Here is a 25120-nt window from a genome sequence, read left to right as displayed (position 1 = left end):
AACATCCTAACATGATTTGACATAATTGCCCTTAACTATTGTGACCGTTGGGTGGATAAGATGAGTGAGCTGGCGCGTGTCGCGGCAATGGTCGGAACTTTCAACTGTGAAAGTCCTCATGTGTCTCATATTCCTCACTTGAGGCTTTTGTAGGTTGAGGCTTGGGATGAGCATCATGAGGAAATTCATTCTGTAGTATTACGTCGACCCCCTTTAATAGTACGGTGTTCCTATGACTCAAGAGTAAAGAAAATGAAACAGAAAGAGTAAATCTTCACGCTTCAAAGTCTTCAGACTGTTTTTCTTCAAGACACACCAAATTCCTCATCTTCAATATCTTAATGAGGAATATTAATTTCATCGCATTTTCGTCGCGATAAAAGTCTTCAAGTTAATACCAAATTCCTCAGCCGAACACATTTATTTTTAAGGGTCGATATTCGTCGGATAACTCAAACTCCTCAGCGAGTTATAGAGCATGTGTACACTTACAAACATATTAGTTCCTTAACCTAGAAGTCTTCAAACCACCAAAATCACTAAGGTCACTAGATGCACTTACAATAATGTATAAATATTCCTCCTTAATATGAAGCACATTTCCATTCCGGATGTTGCACCTTCGCACATCAAGTACATCTAGTGGTGGGCTCATAAAAGTGAGGTGCCAATAGGTGTCCTTGAACTGGAGGGGTTCGTGTCAGACACGGACATCCACTGCATCAGGTTAACTTGACAAGGTTATCAAAACGGTTTTGGGCCTTGTGGCAAAGAAGGTTGGGAGCTAGGGTATACGATACCTACCCGACCGACACGAGTCGTATAGAGATACGATTAGAAAGGTATTGCTTACTGAATAGGAAAGTTGGCTAGCAGTGATGCTAAAGCTCACTACTCGCTCACGCTAGACGGATGCTGAATCACTAAGAGTTTGCGGAGGGATGCTCACTTCACTGGGAGTAGTTCTATTTAAGGGTTGAATTACTCTACATAAACACACTGCTTAGTGATTGCATATTTTCTATTGTAAATCATAGGCATCACTTGCTCAAAACTTTGCATTGAAATCAATTCCGGAAAATATAAACTGAATGGAATAAACTCTACAACCTCGTATAGAAATCCGAGAATTGTTCTCAAGCACGATAAAAAGGAACATGTTCTAGAGGATCCACTTCCAAAGTTACCTACCGTTAATGCTAATGCCACAACCAAGAATGCCTACCATAAACTCATTGATGAATCGAACAAGATCAGCGGGCTCATGCTGGCTTGTATGGAGCTTGATTTGCAATAGCATTTTGAAGACATTTTGGCTTTCGGTATGATCAAGACTCTCAAGAGCATGTTTCACGTGCAGGCTAGGACCGAAATGTTCAATGTCTGGCGATCCTTCATGGATTGTAAGCTGAAGGAAGGTGATCCTCTGAGCCCGCATGTGATCAAGATGATCGAACACGTGCAATCTTTGGATCATTTGGGCTTCCCGCTCTCGGATGAGCTGGCTACTGATGCAGTTCTAGGTTATCTTCCAGCTAGCTATGGGACGTTCATCTTGAACTATCATATTCATGGCATGGATAAGATGCTCACTGAATTGCATGGGATGCTCAAGGTGGCAGAGCAGGATATTAAGAAAGGCACGCATCAAGTGTTGATGGTGCAAAACTCAGCAAAGTTCAAGAAGAGTTGGTCCAAGAAAAAGGTAAGGCAAAGGGCACAGAGAAGGTTGTCTCCGCCGCTGAGCTGAAGTCCGAACCAAACTCAAAGACCATTTTCTCTCATTGCAAAGAAGCAGGTCACTTGAAGAGGAACTATAGCAAGTGGCTTGATGAGCATGGCAAGAAGGCCGGACATGCTTCTTTAGGCAAAGGTACACTTGTTACATATGTTATAGACATTTACCTTACTAACATACGTAGTAGCTCTTGGGTATTTCATACCGGATTGGTTGTTCATATTTGAAACTCTATGCAGGGGCTGGTAAGAACTAGACATGTGGCATAATGGAAGATTGGCATCAGGGTCGACAACAAAGCAAGTGTTGTTGCGTTGGAGGTCGGCACGATGTAGCTCTACCTTCCTTCTGGATTTATTTTGGAATTGAATAATTGTTATTACATTCCTGCACTTAGTCGAACATTATTTCTTCGTCATGCTTGATGAGTCAGGGTTATGAATCCAATTTAAAGGACAATGGTTGTTCATTTTACTTGAACGGAATGTTCCATGACTATGCACCCATTGTAGATGGGTATTTGTTTTGAATCTAGAAATGGAACCGGTCTATAATGTGAATTTCTAGAGGCATAAGCCTAATGAGAGAAATCCGACATACTTTTGGTATTGCCGACTTGGACACATTAGTCTGAAACGCGTCAAGAAGCTCCATGATGATGGACTCCTAACTTCGTCCTACTTCGGGTCATTCGAGACATGCGACTTCATGACTTTTACAGATGACTTGGGTAGATATGGATATATCTATTTGATGAGGCACAAGTCAGAGACTTTTGAAAAGTTTAATGAGTTTCAGAACAAGGTTGAAAATCAGCTCGACAAGATGGTAAAGCTTCTACGATATGATCATGGAGATGAGTACATGATCCATGAGTTTGATGATCATTTGAAAAGCAGAGGTATAGTACCACAGCTCATACCTCCGGTTACACAGCAAAGAAACGACATGTCATAACGGAGAAATTGAACCTTATTGGACATGGTCCAATCGATGATGAGCAAATCGGATTTACCCTTTTCATTCTAGGATATGCTCTATAAACAACAGCTTTAACACTTAAAAGGGTACCATCAAAATCCCTAGACAAGACACCACATGAGATGTGGACTAGGAAAAGTCCTAGTTTGTATTTTCTAAGTATTTGGGGTTGTGAAGCATTTGTAAAGTGACTCATATCGTACAAGCTTACACCCAAGTTGGATAAATGCATATTCATGGGATATCCAAGGGAAACCTTCGGATACAACTTCTACAACCGAGAAGAGAACAAACTGTTTGTTGCTTAGAACGGGGTTTTCCTGGAGGAAGAGTTTCTCAGTCGGGAGGCCAGTGGGAGAACAGGGCGACTCAAAGGAATTCGAGAGCCACTCGGGGACGACTCGGTTGGTGATGAGATCATACCGGAGTTGGTTAGGGAACCCGTAGTGGAGTCGACACGAAGCCATAGAGGTCGGATAGATTACGCAAAGTGTGTGATGTGTTGTTGCTTGAAATCGATGAGGCGGCTACATATGCAGAAGAGAAGGTAAGCCCACATTCCGAGACATGGCTTGAGGCCATGAGATCCGAGTTAAAGTCCATGGATGATAATCAAGTCTAGGACTTGGTTGATCTGCCGCCTAGCGTAGTAGCCATTGGTTGCAAATGGATCTTTAACAACAAAACCGATGTGGATGGAATTGACTACAATGAGACCTACTCGCCGGTAGTGATGCTGAAGTCGGTGAGGATCATACTAGCTATAGTTGCATATTTCGATTATGAGATATGGCAGATGGATGTGGAAACGACTTTCTTCATGGAAATTTAGAAGAGGATATATGCATGATACAACCCAAAGATTTTTTCGATCCAACTAACGCTGGTAAAATATGCAAGCTCAAGAGACACATTTTATGGATTGAGGCAAGAAACTCGGAGTTGGAATATTCATTTTGATGTAGTCATCGTTGACCTTGGTTTCATAAAGAACGAAGAGGGCTATTGTTTATACAATAGGTCTAGTGGGAGCTCGGTAGTATTTTTGATCATGTATGTGGATGACATACTACTGATCGGAAATGATGTTTCGATACTGAAGTCAGTCAAGGAATCACTGAATGGTAAGTTTTAAATGAAGGACCTTGGCGAGGAAGTGTATATTTTAGGCATCAAGATCTATAGAGATTGATTGAGGAGGCTGCTCGGCTGAAGGCAAAGCACTTACATAGCCAAAGTGTTGTAGCGGTTCAACATGAGTGAGATGAAGAAAGGGTTCTTGCCCGTATCATACGGTATAAGGGTAAGCAAGATACATAATCCTATGACTTTTGATGAGTGAAACATGATGAGTGGGATTCCATATGCTTTGGCAATAGGATCCATCATGTATGCCATGCTATGTACATGACCTGATATTGCCCATGCAATAAGATTAATAAGTAGATACCAGGCCAACCCAGGTGAGAGTCACTAGACAGCGGTGAAATCTATCTTGAAGTACGTGAAAAGGACTAAAGACATTTTTCTAGTTTATGGTGGTGAGGAGGTGCTCAACATAAAGGGTTACTTTGATGCTAGTTTCCAAACCGATAAGGATGATTGCCGATCGCAAACTGGATTCATGTTTGTCTGAATGGAGGAGAAGTGAGCTAGACGAGTTCCAAGGAAGATAAGGTGGCCGACTCCACAATAGAGGCCGAATAAATTGCGTCTTGTGAAGCTACAAAGGAAAGTGTTTGGATTCGAAAGTTCGTGGAGGATCTTGGTGTGTTCCCAGGCTGGTCAAAACTGTTGTACCTTTATTGCAGTAATTCAGGTGCCATCGCATAGGCCAAGGAGCTGAGACAACACCACAAAACCAGACACATGGACCGAAAGTATCACCTGATATGAAATCTCGTACAAAATGGTGATACTAATTTTTGCAAGATTCACACAAATGAAATGTCGCAGTTCCTTGACTAAGCCGCTTCCACAACCAAAGCATGAGGGGCATGAGGGGCAAGTAGGAGACTGTTGGATATATGCCCTAGAGTAAATCATGTATGATGATATTTCCTATGTGTTTATGAATAAAGATAGTCCTAGGACATTATCAATGATGTGTATTAACAAGTACGTGACTTGTTTGTGAGACTATACATTGTATGATGACTGTCCTAAATGGTCCCTAGTGAAAAAAGTTGTGTGGATGCGCAACCAACTAGACTAGCATATGATACGGTGGATGGTACGGTCCCATTAACCATGTAGCATTGGATGCTAGCCGGATAATATGGACTCAGAAAGATCTCGTCGGATTCGACGTCGTCGGATGTGAGTAGAGATAAGGTCTGAGTTGGACAAACCCAATTATGAGACGCAACGATAGGTCATCTCTGAGTCTCTAGTACGACATACGTTCTATGTCCTAAGACCTGAGCTGGCGCATGTACTTAGGATCGTGACAGACTTTCTTTGGGCCGACCAAACACTACTCTGTGACTGGGTAGTTACAAAGGTAGGTTTCGGGCTTGTCCAGGCCTATGCTGCAAGACGTGGTCGAGCATGATGGGATTTTCCCCTCCGAATAGGAGAGATATTCTCTGGGACCTCGGGTGATCTGGCCTGGATCAGAAGGGCCATGCAATTTGGATTATGAGATAATCTAAACGTTGTTCAGATTCACGAGAACGAGAAAGAGGTCGTGCGGCAACAAGGATGACCATGTCACCTTGCGCACGACAACATATATCGTGTGGCAAAGGGAACAAAAGTATGAAGTACATGTTCGTCTAAAGAGCTTCATCATACACTTGTAGTCGGCACGTCTTGCCAGAGCCCGCTACCGACTAGCCAAGTCGAGCATGGTCTGACGCACGACCAAGTGAATGAGAACCTAAGGGGCCATGTGCTTAAGGTAAGGAACACGTGGGCTTGAGGGTCCGTGCGAGGCCGAAGATTTGAGTGTGCACCAGACGCCTATATATAGTGGAGGTGTGACACACTTAATCAGTTGACCGCTTCGTTGTCGTTATTAGTGATGTGCATGTGTTGCAACTAGCCACCTCCACTCGCCACCGCCAACTGTGTGATCCGGACCTAGCAGTCCACTGCACGATGTTCCTCTTTCACATGCGGATACCATTAGAGACGGTGCACCTGCACCGGTCCGGCGAACTTGTACGTGGGATCCGGTGACCATTTGTTCGTGGGAGAGGGATTTGACGATCGGCTGTTCGAGGGAGATCGAACGAGGAGGAGTTGGACCACGCGGTCGTGCTGCCAGATCTACTTCCGCTGCACGGCAGTATGCGTCTAGTGGTAACAATTTTTGATCCATCTTCGTAGCATGTTCTTGGTTGTTATTCGCATAGGAAAATTTGAATTCGCATGCATGCGCCTACGGTAGTACCGAATAATAGCGGCGCTCTGTTCCGAAAGTCCTCTGTTGATTTTTTCCAGGTCAAAAGTGAATATATACCAAAAGATGGTCGCTAGAAGTGGGCTGGGTGGCCCACTACCCACCAGGCCACGCTAGGGGGCTGGCATGCTCTCATGCCTAGTGGACACCTGGCAGCCCCCTTTGGTATTTCTTTCCTCCTAAATTTCTTATTTATTCCTTCAAAATTCCTCGTGAATTTTTAGCTCATTTGGAGATGTGCAAAATAGGTATCTCTGACGTAAGTTTTTAGGTCCACAATTCCACCTGTCGGCATCCTCCCTCTTGGTGTAAACCTTGCATATTATGAGAGAAAAGGCATTAGAATTACTTGATCAAGTGGTGTAATGCATAAAAACGCTATAAATAATAGTAGCAAAACATGATGCAAAATGTACGTATCAACTTTTCCAAGCGTAGACCTCGCTTGTCCTCAAGCGGAAGCCGATAACGAAAATCATGATCACATGCTTTGAGACACAGGTGTCGATAGAAATAAAATACGGACATAGTCGCATCATCATTATTATAACAACAACAAATAAACTTTATAAAATAGTTCATCACAACATTTTCATCACATCATTTTCATCATATAAATTTCACCATAAAAACTTCCCATAATAAAGTAACAATTCATCACAACATCGAAGTATGAAGCATAAACTCTACTGAAATCTAACAAACTATGTTTTTAGTCAACTTTGCAACACAATTCATCACATTTTGTGGAAGGGTCACATAACGGAGCTTTTAAGCAAGTCTACATACTCAACTATCATTTAGTCTTCTATGATTTCTAATACTCACCGCATACATATGAGCAAAAGGTTTCAACCGGACACATAGAAAGATAGGGGCTTAAAGTGTTGCCTCCCAATGTATTCACCTCAACTGTGATGTCAACAATAGTAACTCATGACCACCCACATTCACTGACACATAGCAAATTTACCTTACATGGAGACTGTAAGGTTTATCGAACCAGGAGGACTCCTAGGCTCAACAATTAGGTGTCTTCGACCCTGGCGCTAGCTGAAGACGTGGAACTGCACACTCAACAAATAACTTTGCTCCCAACGAGTACACAGAGGTTGTCAATCTCTTCGGCCTTGTAGTTTGCAAAGGATCAAAACACAAGCGAGAAGGTAATAGTGATTGCAACGGAAAAGTAAATGAAAGAGGTAAATGATGGAGGTGTAAACAATGATGGTGATATGGACCGGAGTCCCATGATGTTCACTAGTGATGTGTCTCTCCAAAAAGACGATAAACAACTATGCTAGGGTAAACAAATCACAGTTGGGCAATTGACAGAATTATGATCGCAACGCAATGCTAATTATGCTCCTAGATAGTTAGAGGTTCAATAGTAATTGGTAGTACGCCAAGACAAGTAACCATTTATTCATCAACATCTACTTACTAACCATCCACCTTGAGATATCTGTCCAGAACATCTCTCCGGTATTAAGTTGCGATCCCCACACAAAGTGTAACCTCAAAGCAAAGGACAACTGCTTTAAGGAACTATGCGTAAGGTAAACAATCCTTGCAACCGTGGTCAGAAGCACCGTTGTTTTGTCCCTGGTGGCAACAAGCACATCCCCTAGTCTCATGTTTCTGTCACTCAAGCTAGACATCGAGGGGTCCACACCCACAATTATGCATAACGCTCCCTCTTGGAGCTACGATCTACTACTTGGCCAAACTAATAAAAAGCAACAGAGAACATGGAAGAATCACTAAGGAACATAATATAAAAGGATAATCAAATACATAACTCATAACAATCTGAACATAATCTCATAATCCATCGGATCCCAACAAACCGAGCATAGCAAAAGCAAGAGAATTACATAAATGCCTTGATCATGTAGGGCAGCTCACAAGGACTAACCATTGAAACACAAGATTGGAGAGAAGACATCACATAGCTACCGGTCATGGACTCATGGTCCAAGGGAAACTTCTCATGGCACATCTGGTAAGCGTTCATGGCGGTGGAGAAGCTCCTGGAGGTCAATCCTCCCTACGGCAGGGTGCTAGGAAAACGTCTCATGACGCTCCCGATCTTGGAAGCGCTGCGGCGGCGGAACGATGGAGAAATTCGCGATTCCAGAAATCTTCAATTCAAATGGCGACTGGGCATTGTCAGCCAAAGTCCTCAAGAAGAAATCATGAAGGTTCATCGGTATGCCATGGATGACATTGAACATGATATACTTCATGATGCCTACACCATCTTCTTCATCATCCTGCCCTTTGATAGGAGCAATGGCGTAAGACATGATTCTGTAGACTCTTCTTGGTTCATACTTCAAGTCCTATACCAAAAATCAAGTCCTTGGTGGTTGGTCCTTGGCTAGAGGCTTCATGAGGACTTCCATCAACCTATTGGGCAGTTCACGTTTATCATACATCAGAACTACATCCTCTGAGGGAATTGAGATTGGAAGAGCTTGAAGCAATTCAGTTGCAGGCGCTTTGTACTGCGTGTGCTGAGTCATCCAATCCAAAACCCAAGTTTTGAAATCTTTTGGGTTGCCACAGATGTGCAGCGTGGCGTAGAATTGAAGTATGATGTCAGTGTTCCAATCTCCGATTTTAGTGCAGAAAGGCAGTAATCCAGCTTGGTGAAGAACGTTGAGGACTGGAGCGAAGCAAGGTATTTCCTCCATATCACAGTGAGGAATATGGGTATGTTGAAATATCTTGTTTCTCCCACAGAGCACTGAAGCATAATAGTTAAGCTGATTTCTTGTCCAAAACTTCCTGTGTCTGATGCGAAGCTTGTCATATGGATTTTCGCCAGTGAAATACAAGCGTTCTTTATAGAATGTCTCTTTCTGAAACTTTGGCTTTTTGGAGAAAGGCTGATTTTGCTGCGGTTGAAGATTATGCTGCTGTTCTTGAGGAGTAGCACTACCATTGGTGTTTCTTTGTTTACCACAACAATAGCGGTTTCAGTGTTGGGCGCAGTAGCATTTTCTTCAGTTGGAGCAATCTTGTCAGTTTGAGGATTTTCCTTAGTTTGAGGATTTTCCTCAGCTTGAGGAATTTGCTTGTTGGAGGAGGCAGTTGCGGTATTCGTCGCTGCATTGTCTTCAACTGATGCAGCTGATTCTTGAGCAGATTCCTCACGAATGCTTTTTCCATCAGAACCTGTGAGGATTTCAGTTGCAGCAGGAGTCGGAGGACTTGTATACTTGTCTGTTAGAGTTTGAAGTTCTGCCTGAGTCGATACAAGTGCTTCAGGCATCAGCTTGAGAAGATTCCGCTTGAGGAATTTCTCCTTCTTGAGTTTGGCAGCCTTTGCTTGCTTGTCTTGCCGCTCTTTCCACTTTGCTTCTTTGATGAAAGTGGCCACCATATGGCTGACATCAGGGGGAAGCTTTAAGTCATCAAGAGGGGTGTTTGGATCTTCATACAAGAGGTCGATGAAATCCAGCAAAACCTTCGGGTCCATGGCTAGAGGAATGGAGCTGCCAGAGGCTTGTGCAACCCGTTCCTGTTTGTTTCTGATGATTGCTTGGAGTGTTTCCTCATCAAATTCTTCACTTCCTTCCGATGCAGAAGGAACGTTGATGACTTTGCTAGGACTTGGCCTGATGCCTCTACCATTAGTCATTTTAGTCTTCAATAAAGTGGGTGAAGACTTTGCAGTAGAGCTAGTGGCAGATGGCACCGGGGAACTTGATTTAGCAGGTTGATGCTTAGTGAGCTTCTACCGTTGTGGTTGTGAAGACTATGGTGGTGTTGAAGATTTTGCTGCCGTTGTGGCTTCTGAGGCAATTGCTCTTTTGGCACTGAGGCTTTGGGTTTCTTCAGCAAAGTCTGCTTCTGAGGAATTGCTGTAGCTGAGGCCTCAGTGGTTGAAAAAGTGGTGGCAGTGGCTATAACAGCATAGTCATCATTGAATTTCTTCACATCTACTTCTGCCTTCTTCTGTAACTTAGACAAATATTTCTCTTTCTCATCAGGTAATCCTCAATAGTTTCAACGCTTGAGGGATGAGCGACTTGTTGAGCACCCAGTGGAGGCCTTTTGCATGGTGGCTTGAGGGTGAATTTCTTCGCATACTTTGGAGTAACATATCTCTACTCCTTCCACTCCTTAGCCACCCGCGTTCAATTTTCTCAAGTCTTATCTTTCGCTACGCCATGGTTTCTTTACCATGAATTTACTCATCCGGAGTGCAATAATCAACATATATGTCTTCAGGTATTTCAAATGTTGTATTCTCTTCAAGCTTCATTCCTCCCTTCTTCTTCCGATCATCCTCCTTTTTCTTCAACTGAGGCTTTTGCTGAGGAATCTGAACTCTTGATGATTCTGATGACACAGGCAAAGTTTCTTCGAGAAATGCTGCAAATGAGTTAAGTTGATGAGAACCTAGAGATTCATCAGCTGACATTTTTGTACCTGTGAACAGAGTATGGGTGTGAAGAATTTGGAGAGGTCATATGCGTTCTCAGATTTGAAGAAATTAAAAAACTGGGAAGTTGAGGAATTTGACCAGTCGGTTGAGGAATTTGACTAAGCATTCTGATCTTGGGTTCCAGAGTTGTGCAGATTCGAAAATTTACACAATTGAGTAATCTCATAAAGAGTTTTAGTGGCTTAGTGAAATTCATCAAGTGTTTGAGGAATGAGTGTGCATGGCTGACACACACTCCGAGGAAAAACAGATTTCGCGAGTCTAAAGTGAATTAATAGATCAACAAAGGGAGTAAAATATGATTTTAATTACCCCGAGCGAAGAACACGAAGAACTGGAGCAGTAAAAGAGGGAAGCTCCTCGGTTCAGATCTTCAACGCCCTAACTTGGTTGCTGAAATTAGCTACGACAGCGGCGAAAGGTGATTTTCCACGGTCAGCGTGAGTCCGGTGATGGCGAGGGCGAGGCAGCAAAGCTTTTCCTCACCGGCGACGAGGAAGCTAGTGGTAGCGCTAGGGTTGAGCTTCAGTGCAGAAGACGAGAGGACGAAGAGTTTTGACTAAGGGGGGGGGGTAAGGGCCTATTTATAGCTCACGTGAAAAATTGTTCGGCCGAAACTTTCGGACCGAACTGCCTTTGCCCATTCGTCTCCGCATGACACGTGGAACCCATGACTGAAGCGATGGAGTTCGTAGTTATCGGATCGTGAGAAGTGGGTCCAGTTACTATGTAACTTTATAAAAATGATTTTTGCATTTTTGAGGATTTCGTTGCAAAGTACTCAGCTAACAAGGACACAGTGAGGATTTTGAACAAGTGTCAAGTAGAACGCATACGAAGAAATAAATAGACTGGGTTGAGCTTAGCATAGAGCGGGGTCGGGTCCAATCACATTCACTTAGATGAAATATCAAATTGAAGACTGACCTATAAGTGACTGCTATTGGGGACTTTGAAATCTCAGTCTATATGTATATATGCAAATGAAAATCATCAACCGTTTTGAAGTTTTTGAAGTTTTTGAAAGAACTTGAGGATTTTGTGACGAAGTGTCAGATTGATGAGTTTCAACTTTGAAGAAAAACAACTTAAGAATTTCAAAGTTGGGTGGTGACGTGACCCACCGTATAAGAATGATGATTTCACGCGCCGCGTACAATTGTCGTAGGGCCTTGAGAACCAAATTCTTTATTAATTTCCTCATACTAAGAGTGATATTCTTCATTGACTGAAGAAAATCGATTCTTCGTGTGTTGCACATCTAAGTCATCAATTTTGCATAAGTGTTAGGATGTGTGCATGTTTTCACAAAACATTTGAAGACCATAGGATATTTTGCTCACACCTTGATACGTCTCCAACGTATCTATAATTTTTGATGGTTTGATGCTATTATCTTGTCAAACTTTGGATGTTTTGCATGCCTTTTATATATTTTTTGGGACTAATTTATTAACTCAGTGCCAAGTGTCATTTCCTGTTTTTGCCATGTTTTTGACCCCTTTCAGAGGAGAGCTTGAAACGGAGTCCAGACGGAAGAAAATCCCCGAAAAGATTTTTTTCGAAACGGAAGAAGATCAGGAAGCTTTAGAGCCAAGGCAGGGGAGTCTCAGGGGCCCCAGAAGCCCCCACCCCGCGGCCAGGGGGGTAGGCCGTGCCACCTAGGCTGTGGGCCCTCCTGAGCATCCTCTGACCTAGGGGTTGCGCCTATAAATTCCCTAAAAATCCCAAAACAATCAGGAGATCATTGAAAGTACTTTTCCACCACCGCAAGCTTCTGTCTCTGCAAGATCCCATCTGGGGCACGTTCTGGTGCCCTGTCGGAGGGGGGATTCGGACACGGAGGGCTTCTTCATCAACACCATGACCTCTTCGATGATGCGTGAGTAGTTCACCATAGACCTACGGGTCCATAGCTAGTAGCTAGATGGCTTCTTCTCTCTCTTGGATCTTCAATACAAAGTTCTCCATGATCTTCATGGAGATCTATCCGATGTAATCTTCTTTTGCGGTGTGTTTGTCGAGATCCGATGAATTGTGGATTTATGATCAGATTATCTATGAATCTTATTTGAGTTTCTTCTGATCTCTCTTATGCATGATTTCATATCCTTGTAATTCTCTTTGAGTTGTGGGTTTTGTCTGGCCAACTAGATCTATGGTTCTTGCAATGGGAGAAGTGCTTGGTTTTGGGTTCATACCGTGCGGTGACCTCACCCAGTGACAGAAGGGGTAGCGAGGCACGCAACGGGTTGTTGCCATCAAGGGTAAAAAGATGGGGTTTTCATCATTGGTTTGAGATTATCCCTCTACATCATGTCATCTTGCTTAAGGCGTTACTCTGTTCGTCATGAAATCAATACACTAGATGCTTGCTGGATAGCAGTCGATGTATGGAGTAATAGTAGTAGATGCATAAAGTATCGGTCTACTTGTCTGGGACGTGATGCCTATATGTATGATCATTGCCTTAGATATCGTTATGACTTTGCGCGGTTCTATCAATTGCATGAAAGTAATTTGTTCACCCACCGTGATATTTGCTATTATGAGAGAAGCCTCTAGTGAACACTATGGCCCCCAGGGTCTACTCCACACCACATTTCCAGCCTTACACTTTTTACTTCGTTGCACTTTTCGCCTTCATATCTCACTTTGCAAAAAATCTTGAAGGGATTGACAACCCCTTTGAAGCGTTGGGTGCAAGCTTGTTTGTGTTTGCGCAGGTACTCTGGACTTGACGAGACCCTCCTTCTGGATTGATACCTTGGTTCTCAAACTGAGGGAAATACTTACTGCTCCTGTGCTGCATCACCCTGTCCTCTTCAAGGGAAAAACCGACGCAAACGAGAGAAGTAACAAGAAGAATTCCTAGCGCCAAGCAAGGACTTTTGTTGCCGCAGCACACCTCAACTTGGAAAACCTTGTATCATCCAAGGGCTTAGTGAAAATATCTGCTAGCTGATCGTCAATCTTCACATGATCAATGATGATATTGCCCTTGAGGACATGGTCCCGAAGAAAATGATGACGAATCTGGATGTGCTTAGTCTTCGAGTGTTGTACTGGGTTGTAGGCGATCTTGATTGCACACTCATTGTCGTAGTAGAGGGGCACATTCTTCATGTTGATGCCATAGTCTCTGAGGGTTTGCTTCATCCATAGCAGTTGAGCACAGCAGGATCCAGCAGCAATGTACTCAACTTCGGCAGTGGAAAGAGAAACACAGTTCTGCTTCTTTGAGGACCAGCAGACTAACGAGATGAAGATTTGAGCCCTTGGGCTACCATAATCCTAGTGTTGGTGTGTGAGCTAAGTATCGAAGAATATGCTTCACAGCCTTATGGTGTGATTCCTTCGGTTTTGCTTGAAAACGAGCGCACATGCAAACACTAAGCATTATATCTGGCCTAGATGCACATAGATACAATAAAGAGCCAATCATCGAGCGATATACCTGCTGATTGAAATCTTTACCATTTTCGTCAGTGCAGAGGTGGCCATTGGTAGGCATAGGAGTCTTGACGCCTTTGCATTCATGCATGTCAAATTTCCTCAGAACGTCCTTGAGGTATTTCTCCTGTGATATGAAGATGCCATTGCGATGTTGACGAATTTGAAGACCTAAGAAGAATTCCAGCTCCCTCATCATAGACATATGATATTCTTAACTCATCATGTAAATAAATTTATCACTCTAATGTTTGTTAGTACAATCAAAGATAATGTCGTCCACATATATTTTACACAAAATATTTCAATGTCATAAGATTTTGTGAAAAGAGTTGGATCGAGTGAACCAGGTATGAAGCCTTTCTTCATGAGGAATTCCTTAAATGTATCATACCACGCCCGAGGGGCTTGCTTGTGGCCATAGAGTGCCTTTTTGAGTCCGAAGACTTTGTCTAGATGCTTCGGGTCCACAAAACCTAGGGGCTGAGCAACATATACTTCTTCCTCAAGCTTACCATTGAGGAATGCACTTTTCACATCCATTTGATATAGAGTAATGTTATGATGATTAGCATAAGCAAGTATTATTCAAATAGCTTCAAGTCTAGCAACAGGTGCAAAAGTATCATCGAAATTAGTTCCTTCAACTTTTATGTAGCCTTGGGCTAAAAGTCGTGCCTTATTCCTCACCACTTGACCATCCTCATATTGCTTGTTCTGGAAAATCCACTTGGTGCCGATGATATTGTGCTTGCGAGGATCTGGTCGTTTGACGAGTTCCGTACGCCATTTAGCTTCAATTGAAGAAGTTCATCTTGCATGGCTTGAATCCACTCAGGTTCCATGAAGGCTTCAACGACATTTGAGGGTTCTGTGATAGACACAAAAGAGGAATGCCCACAAAAGTAAACTAAATGTGAAGCTTTTGAGCGGGTGAGAAAACCTGGCGCATTGATGTCAAAGAGGATTTTGTCAATTTCCACTTCATTTGCAATCCTTGGATGAGCTGGTTGAGGATTTTGTCTAGGCTGGGGAATTTGATCTGGAGCAATTTCCTCAGGTGCACCTTCTTGAATTTCATCAGTGCCGGGGACGATTTCTTCAGCAATTTCCTCAGTAGGAACTATGTCTTCAGTAGCTTTGAATTTGATAGCTTCCTCAGGAGATAATTTGTATCGCACAGGAGGCAATTGCTCTCTTTGCGAGCCATTAGTTTCATCGAACCGCACATCTACAGTTTCAACAGCCTTGTTGTGATAGGTGTTGAAGACTTTGTAAGTGTGCAAGTCCTTTCCGTAACCAAGTATAAAACCCTCATGTGCTTTAGGTGCAAATTTTGAGCTATGGTGAGGTTCTCGAATCCAACATTTTGCATCGAAGACTTTGAAATAACTTACATTGGGTTTGTTGTTAGCGAGGAGTTCATATGAGGTTTTCTTGAGGAATTTGTGAAGATATACCCTGTTGATGATGTGGCAAGTAGTGTTGATTGCTTCAGGCCAGAAACGACGAGGAGTCTGATATTCTTCAAGCATGGTCCGTGCCATTTCAACCAGAGTATAAGGAGCAGATAATTCGTGAGTAATACCAAGTTCATCAAGATAATCATCAATACTAGTGTTTTTGAATTCCGTCCCATTGTCATTTCTGATGTGTTTGATCTTGACCCCGAAGTTCGTCGAGGCCCTTGAGGAAAATCGTTTGAAGACTTCCTGGACTTCAGTTTTATACAGAATGATATGTACCCAGGTATATCGAAATAGTCATCAACAATGACAAAGCCATATAAGGATGCTGCATTGGTTAGATTAGCTTAATGAGTAGGTCCAAAAAGATCCATGTGAAGCAATTCCAACGGACGAGTGGTAGTCATGATAGTCTTCGAGGGGTGTTTGGATCTGGTCATTTTTCCAGACTCACAAGCACCGCAGAGGTGGCCTTTGAGGAATTGGACTGATTCGATGCCAATGACATGCTTCTTCTTTGCCAGCGTGTGCAAATTCCTCATGCCTGCATGACCAAGTATTCGATGCCATAGCCAGCCTTCTGAGGTTTTTGCTAGTAAGCATGTGGCTGCTTGAGGACCTGTTGAAAAATCAACAATGTACAAATCTCCTCTCCTCAAGCCTTCGAAGACTTTGGATCTTTCAGATTCCATGATGACTACACATCTATATTTTCCAAAGATAACAACCATATCAAGATCACAAAGCATTGAGACCGACATGTGGTTCAACCCAAGGGATAAGACAAGCATGACTTTGTCCATGTGCCTGTCCTTGGAAATAGCCACTTTGCCAAGTCCCAATACTTTGTTATTACCTTTGTCAGCATAAGTGATTTGCTTCATTGGTGATGGAGTCAGTGGCATATTCATCAACAAGCTTTTATAACCAGTCATGTGGTTTGTGGAGTCACTGTCAAGAATCCACTAAGTATTCTTGGGTTTGTCATCCTGAAGATGAATTAGTACAACTTACCATCTCATATGCTTCACACTTGAAGAATATGATTTCAATTTCATAAGATAGGAATTTCATCAAAAATAGTAATTTTGAGGACGTGTGAAATTTCATCATTTCATCAATTTTAGCTTGCGTCCAATCAAGCATTTTCCTCAGGCCTCCAGCAAATTCTTCAGATGATGACTTTCATCTGGAGACCTGACCTCCAGAAGTGATTAGTTCAATTTCATCACCACCCACATCTGAAGGGGTGGTAAAGAGTTCATCATCCTATGAGAACCATATGAGAAGGGGGGCATTGAAGCTAATGCACTTCGTTTCACAGTAGGGGGGTTAGAGTATTCAAATAAATAGGCAAAAAAGTTCTTTGACGATTGATGAACATAATGATTTCAGGAATAATGCTCATATTCATATCCCTTGTAGTTTCCCTGCATATCAGAAGCATTAGCACGAGTACGAGCATAGTTTTGACCACTTGAGGATTTTGATCCTCTTGAAGACTGTTGTCTACCTGAGCAATTTGATCTGGGATTTAGGTTCTTCATAGGTGGTGTCATGAGGACATTCACGTGAAGATTTTCCAAGCAACTTTTGGGGACCCAGATTTTTCTCAGGGGTGGTCCATTCCTGCAGTTAGTGCCAACATATCGAGCAAATACTTCACCAGATTGATTTTTTGAACAGTTTGTAGTTGTAGTCAAGTGACTCATCTGAGGAATAGGATAATTCACATGCAAAGCCTATAAGATTAGATGGATCAACAAGAGGTCCTTTAGCAGCAACCCATGATGTTTTTGGGTACTGCTCAGGTTTCCATTATGATCCATCAGCATTCAATTTCCTCTCGAAGGCAATTCCTTCTTTTCTCGGGTTCCTGTTCAAAATCTGCTTTTTGAGCACATCGCAAACGGTTTGATGCCCTTTGAGACTTCTGTACATGCCTGTCACATACAATTCCTTTAGCCCTGCATTTTCATCAGTAGCATTTGTGGTTTCCTCAAGTGAAGAATTTGATACCACACGAACAGTTGAAGAATTTTTAGCGATAGAAGCATTTGATGATTCTGGTGAAGAATTAGCAGTTTCGCGTTCAATGCATTTGAGACATGGTGCAGTAAATTCAACCTGAGCAGCACTGATATTTTGAGCAAGCAATGAATCGTTTTCCATTCGAAGATCATCATGAGACATCTTCAACTTCTCAATATCAAGTTTCCTTTGAAGAAATTCATAGGAAAGTTTCTCATGATCAGCCAACAGTGTGCTATGACGATCTTGAAGCCTATCAAATCTAGACTGAAGTGTTTTCACATCTATAGCGAGGACTTGAGTTCGATTTATTTCATCATTCAACACATTATCACTTCTATCTAGCAGTTTTTAAAGCTTTTCAATGGGATTTTGTTGTTTAGTTGCAATGTTGGCAAGTTTACTGTAACTGGGTTTTTTATAATCATCAGATTCACAGTCACTTGAGTCAGAGGAGGAAGTGTCATTTGGTACCTTTGAACCTTTAGCCATGAAGCAATAGGATGGAGCGAAGTCATCAACATAGTCATTAGTGTAGATAGCGTTGTCATTTTCTTTAAGGTTGAAGATTGACTTGTTGACGAATGTGGTAGCTAGTGCAAGACTTGCCACTCCAGACTCTGAATCTTCTTCAGATCCTCCCTCTTCATCACATTCCTCAGATTCTTCCTCATAATCCATTTCCTTGCCAATGAGTGCCCGAGCCTTTCTGAAACTAGTTTTCTTGTGTGATGAGGACTTTGAGGATGAGGATTTTGAGGATTTCTTCTTTTTCTTCGAGTCATCAGAACTTTCATCCTTGTATTTCTTCTTCTTCGATTCCTTCACCCAGCGAGGACAATCAGCAATATAGTGACCATATTTCTTGCATTTGTGGCAGGTTATTTTCTTGTAGTCCTCAGATGAAGATTCTGATTTCCTCATATCTATTCTTGAAGTTTTACCAAACTGGCCACGCGTTGTAAACTTTTGGAATTTCGCGACGAGCATTGCAAGGTCCTGTCCAAGTTCTTCAGGGTCATCAATGCTGCAATCTGAGTCTTCTTCTTCGCACGAGGAAATTGCTTTGGTCTTCACCCCACGAGGTCTTGAGTAGCTTGGTCCATACAGATCTCTCTTTTCTTCGTGTTGGAATTCATGAGTATTGAGTCTTTCAAGTATATCAGTAGGATCAAGTATCTTATAGTCTCCTCTTTCTTGAATCATCAGAACTAGTATATCAAATGATGGATCCAGAGATCTTAGCAGTTTCTTCACAACTTCATGGTCAGTGATGTCTCGAGCTCCCAGTGCTTGCAGTTCATTTGAGATGTCAGTGAGGCGATCAAAGGTAACTTGACAACTTTCATTGTCAAGCCTCTTGAAGCGATTGAAGAGATTGTGAAGAACATCAACACGAGAGTCACGCTGAGTTGAAATTCCTTCATTGACTTTGGAAAGCCTATCCTAGATAAGCTTAGTTGTGCCCAAAGCACTCCCTTTCCCATACCGACCTTTGCTCAGATGGCCACAGATGATATTCTTCCCTTGATAATCAAGTTGCTTGAATTTCTTCACATCAGCGGCATAGATCGTAGAAGTGATGGAGGGAATACCATGTTCCACAATATACCAGAGATCATTGTCAATAGCCTGAACATGCATCTGCATCTTGGTCTTCCAGTAGGGAAAGTCCTTTCCTTCGAAGATAGGACATCCTACGGTAACGTTGATCATAATTGCGGTCGACATAACTAAAGCTCCAGGTGGTTAAACCAAAATCACATACAACAAGGGAGTACCTCGCTCTTATACCAATTGAAAGTGTGTTATATGGACTAGAGGGGGGGTGAATGGGCAATTTTTAGAACTTCATCGTTGAGGAAATTCCATGTGAGAAAATTCCTCAATGATGAATTAAGTGCAGCGGAAATAGCGCATGATCAGAAGTGCAAAGACTACTACAACAGATACTTGGTGAAGATTATGAGAATCGGTTTGCATAGTATGCAGGTACACAGAATGCAGGTGAAGATTAACTTGAGTGAAGAATTTAAGGTTAAGTAAATTCAGAGAAAGTATTCATACAAATTCTTCAAACAACACAGATGAAAGTCTTCAACATACAATTTTGAGGAAATGAAAGAGTTGAAGAAATAGAACCCGTGTCACGGTGAAGACAATTGTTGATGACCCAGTTCCAACTGCTGTGACAGTTATACGTCTGGTTTGGAGCGGCCTGGTATTGAAACCAAATGACACACTGTCCCGGGACACACAGTCCCTACCGTATTCTCCTTGAGCTAAGGACACACAGCCCTCGCCCAACACTCGTGGTAAGTCTTCAGGGCAGACTTCCAAACCCTCACAAACTCGGTCACCCGGCGATCCACAATTGACTGCTGGATGCTCTAGAGCATGACGACTAACTGTTTGGAGGATGCACTATCCTCAATGGTAAAAGGCTTTAGTTCCACACAGAAACAAATTCTTCAGTGATGCTCAATCACTTGGTTTTTGGTTTGGGGTTTGGTGTTTGGGGTATTTCCTCACTTGATGATTTTCTCTCGAGGACTCTGAGGAATTTGGGTTGCTCTAAATGTCAAGTGTCAGTTTCTCTCGGAGCAGCCAACCAGCTAGTGGTTGAGGGGCGGCTATTTATTGCCTGGGAGCATCCCGACATGATTTGACATAATTGCCCTTAACTATTGTGACCGTTGAGTGGATAAGATCAGTGAGGTGGCGCGTGTCGCGGCAACAGTCGGAACTTTCAACTGTGAAAGTCCTCATGTCTCTCATATTCCTCACTCGAGGCTTTTCTAGGTTTAGGCCTGGGTTGAGCGTCATGAGGAAATTCATTCTGTAGTATTACTTCGACCACCTTTAACAGTACAGTGTTCATATGACTCAAGAGTAAAGAAAAATGAAACAGAAAGAGTAAATCTGCACGCTTCAAAGTGTTCAGACTGTTTTTCTTCAGGACACACCGAATTCCTCATCTTCAATATATTAATGAGGAATATTAATTTCATCGCAATTTCTTCGCGATCAAAGTCTTCAAGTTAATACCAAATTCTTCAGCAGAAGACATTCATTTTTAGGGGTCGATATTCGTCGTATAACTCAAACTCCTCAGCGAGTTATAGAGCATGTGTACACTTACAAACATATTAGTTCCTTAACCTATAAGTCTTCAAACCACCAAAATCACTAAGGGCACTAGATGCACTTACAATAATGTATAAATATTCCTCCTTAATATCAAGTACATTTCCATTCTGGATGTTGCACCTTCGCACGTCAAGTACATCTAGTGGTCGGCTCATAAAAGTGAGGTGCCAATAGGTGTCCTTGAACTGGAGGAGTTCGTGTCGGACACGGACATCCACTGCATCAGGTTAACTTGACAAGGTTATCAAAACGGTTTTGGGCCTTCTGGCAAAGAATGTTGGGAGCTAGGGTATAAGATACCTACCCGACCGACACGAGTCGTATAGAGATACGATTAGAAAGGTGTTGCTTACTGAATAGGAAAGTTGGCTAGCAGTGATGCTAAAGCTCACTACTCGCTCACGCTAGACGGATCCTGAATCACTGAGAGTTTGCGGAGGGATGCTCACTTCAGTGGGAGTAGTTCTATTTAAGGGTTGAATTACTCTACATAAACACATTGCTTAGTGATTGCATATTTTCTGTTGTAAATCATAGGCACCACCTGCTCAAAACTTTGCATTGAAATCAATTTCGGAAAATATAAAGTGAATGGAATAAATTTTACCACCTCGTATAGAAATCCGAGAATTGTTCTCAAGCACGATAAAAAGGAACATGTTCTAGAGGATCCACTTGCAAAGGTACCTACTGATAATGCTAATGCCACAACCACGAATGCCAACCAGAAACTCATTGATGAATCGAACGAGATCAGCGGCCTCATGTTGGCTTGTATGGAGCTTGATTTGCAATAGCATTTTGAAGACATTGCGGCTTTCGATATGATCAAGATTCTCAAGAGCATGTTTCACGTGCAGGCTAGGACCGAAATGTTCAATGTCTAGTGATCCTTCATGGATTGTAAGCTGAAGGAAGGTGATCCTCTCAGCCCGCATGTGATCAAGATGATCAACACGTGCAATCTTTGGATCGTTTGGGCTTCCCGCTCTCAGATGAGCTGGCTACTGATGCAGTTCTAGGTTATCTTCCAGCTAGCTATGGGACGTTCATTTCGAACTATCATATTCATGGCATGGATAAGCAGCTCACTGAATAAGGTCACAGAGCAGGATATTAAGAAAGGCACGCATCAAGTGTTGATGGTGCAGAACTCAGCAAAGTTCAAGAAGAGTTGGTCCAAGAAAAATGTAAGGCAAAGGGCACAGAAGAAGGTTGTCTCCGCCGCTGAGCCGAAGTCCGGACCAAACTCAAAGACCATTTTCTCTCATTGCAAAGAAGCTGGTCACTTGAAGAGGAACTATAGCAAGTGGCTTGATGAGTATGGCAAGAAGGCCGAACATGCTTTTTCAGTCAAAGGTACACTTTTTACATACGTTATAGACATTTACCTTACTGACATACGTAGTAGCTCTTGGTTATTTCATATCGGATCGGTTGTTCATATTTGAAACTCGATGCAGGGGCTGGAAAGAACTAGACATGTGGCACAAGGGGAGATTGGCATCAGGGTCGACAACAAAGCAAGTGTTGTTGTGTTGGAGGTCGGCATGATGTAGCTCTACCTTCATTCTGGATTTATTTTGGAATTGAATAATTTTTATTACATTCCTGCACTTAGTCGGAACATTATTTCTTCGTCATGCTTGATGAGTCAGGGTTATGAATCCAATTTAAAGGACAATGGTTGTTCATTTTACTTGAATGGAATGTTCCACGACTATGCACCCATTGTAGATAGGTATTTGTTTTGAATCTAGAAATGGAACCAGTCTATAATGTGAATGTCTAGAGGCATAAGCCTAATGAGAGAAATCCAACATACTTTTGGTATTGCCGACTTGGACACATTAGTCCGGAACGCATGAAGAAGCTCCATGATGATGGACTCCTAACTTCGTTCGACTTGCGGTCATTCGAGACATGCGACTTCATGACTTTTACAAATGACTTGGGTAGATATGGATATATCTATTTGATGAGGCACAAGTCAGAGACTTTTGAAAAGTTTAAAGAGTTCCAGAACAAGGTTGAAAATCAGCTCGACAAGATGGTAAAGCTTCTATGATCAGATCATGGAGGTGAGTACATGATCCATGAGTTTGATGATCATTTGAAAAGCAGAGGTATAGTACCACAGCTCATACCTCCGGTTACACCGCAAAGAAACGACATGTCATAACGGAGAAATTGAACCTTATTGGACATGGTCCGGTCGATGGTGAGCAAATCGGATTTACCCTTTTCATTCTAGGGATATGCTCTAGAAAACAACAGCTTTAACACTTTACAGGGTACCATCAAAATCCCTAGACAAGACACCACACGAGATGTGGACTGGGAAGAGTCCTAGTTTGTATTTTCTAAAGATTTGGGGTTGTGAAGCATTCGTCAAGTGACTCATGTCGGGCAAGCTTACACCCAAGTCGGATAAATGCATATTCGTGGGATATCCGAGGGAAACCTTCGGATACAACTTCTACAACCGAGAAGAGAACAAAGTGTTTGTTGCTTAGAACGGGGTTTTCCTAGAGAAAGAGTTTCTCAGTCGGGAGGCCAGTGGGAGAACGGGGCGACTGAAATAAATTCGAGAGCCGCTCGGGGACGACTCGATTGGTGATGAGATCATACCGGAGTTGGTCACGGAACCTGTAGTGGAGTCGGCACGAAGCCACAGAGGTCGAATAGATTACGCAAAGTGTGTGATGTGTTGTTGCTTGAAATCGATGAGTGATACGTCTCCATCGTATCTACTTTTCCAAACTCTTTTGCCCTTGTTTTGGACTGTAATTTGCATGATTTGAATGGAACTAACCCGGACTGACGTTGTTTTCAGCAGAATTGCCATGGTGTTGTTTTTGTGCAGAAATGAAAGTTCTCGGAATGTCCTGAGAATTTACGGAGAATATTTTTGGAAAATATGAAATACCTACACAAAGATGCATCGGAGGGGACGGGCCAGTGGGCCACAAGCCCTATCGCCGCGGCCATCCCCCAGGCCGCGGCAACCAAGCTTGTGGGGTCCACGTGGCTCTGCCGCACCCAACTCCAGCTCTATTTATTCCCTTTCGTCCCGAAAAAATCAAGAGAGAAGATTTCATCGCGTTTGCGATATGGAGGCGCCGCCACATGCTGTTCTTCATCTGGAGGGCAGATCTGGAGTCCGTTTTGGGCTCCGGATCAAAGAGATCGTCGCCATCGTCATCATCAACCTTCTTCCCTCTCCAATTCCATGAAGCTCTTCATCATTCGTGAGTAATCTATTCGTAGGCTCGTTGGGCGGTGATGAGTAGGATGAGATCTATCATGTAATCGAGTTAGTTTTGACGGGGATTGATTCCTAGTATCCACTATGTTCTGAGATTGATGTTCCTACTACTTTGTCATGTTTAATGCTTGTCACCAGGGCCCGAGTGCCATGATTTCAGATCTGAAATTATTATGTTGTCACCAATATATGTGTGTTTTAGATCCGATCTTGCAAGTTGTGGTTACCTACTATGTGTTATGATCCGGCAACCCCGGAGTGACAATAACCGGAACCACTCCCGGTGATGACCATAGTATGAGGAGTTCATGTGTTCACCAAGTGCTAATGCGTTGGTTCGGTTCTTTATTGAAAGGACAACCTTAATATCCCGTAGTATCCTTTTGGACCCCGCTGCCACGGGAGGGATGGACAATAGATGTCATCCAAGTTCTTTTCCCTAAGCACGTATGACTACACACGGAATGCATGCCTACATCATATTGACGAACGGAAGCTAGCCACATATCTCTCCGTGTTATAACTGTTGCATGATGAATGTCATCCAATGAATCACCGATCCATTGCCTACGAGTTTGTCCCACTACTGCTGTTACTTGCTTTGTTCTGCTGCTGCTGTTACTATTGTTGCTGCTACTGTTACTTGATGCTGCTGTTACTTGATTTGTCCTGCTACTACTGCCACTACTGTTGCTACTACTGTTACTCGGTACTGCTGCTACTTGCTACCGATGTAACTCTCTACTGCTGCTACTTGCTACTGCTGTCGCTACTGCTGTTCCTTGCCACTGTCGTTACTCGTTACACTGCTGCTACCTGCTACAATACTTTTCTGGCGCCATTGATACATCCGTTAGGAATAGTCTGCCTTGTCAACAGATTGTTTCTGGCACCGTTGTTATCATACTACTTTGCTGCTGATACTTTGCTTGCAGACACTAATCTTTCAGGTGTGGTTGAATCTGACACATTCAGCTGCTAATACTTGAGAATATTCTTTCACTTCCCGTCGCGCGAACCAACAAATTTGGGTTGAATACTCTATCCTCAAAAACTGCCGCGATCCCACGCGCTGGTGGGCTATTGCAAGATAATTTCTAATTGTTGAGGAACTGGAAACACCTCTTTTCTGGCTCTGTTGTCGTGGAGGCATCAAGTCAGGAATAGT

The sequence above is a fragment of the Hordeum vulgare genome, chromosome 1H (genome assembly GCF_904849725.1).
Source record: "Hordeum vulgare subsp. vulgare chromosome 1H, MorexV3_pseudomolecules_assembly, whole genome shotgun sequence".
Classification (NCBI taxonomy): domain Eukaryota; kingdom Viridiplantae; phylum Streptophyta; class Magnoliopsida; order Poales; family Poaceae; genus Hordeum; species Hordeum vulgare.
Note: the sequence above shows the minus strand (reverse complement) of the source record.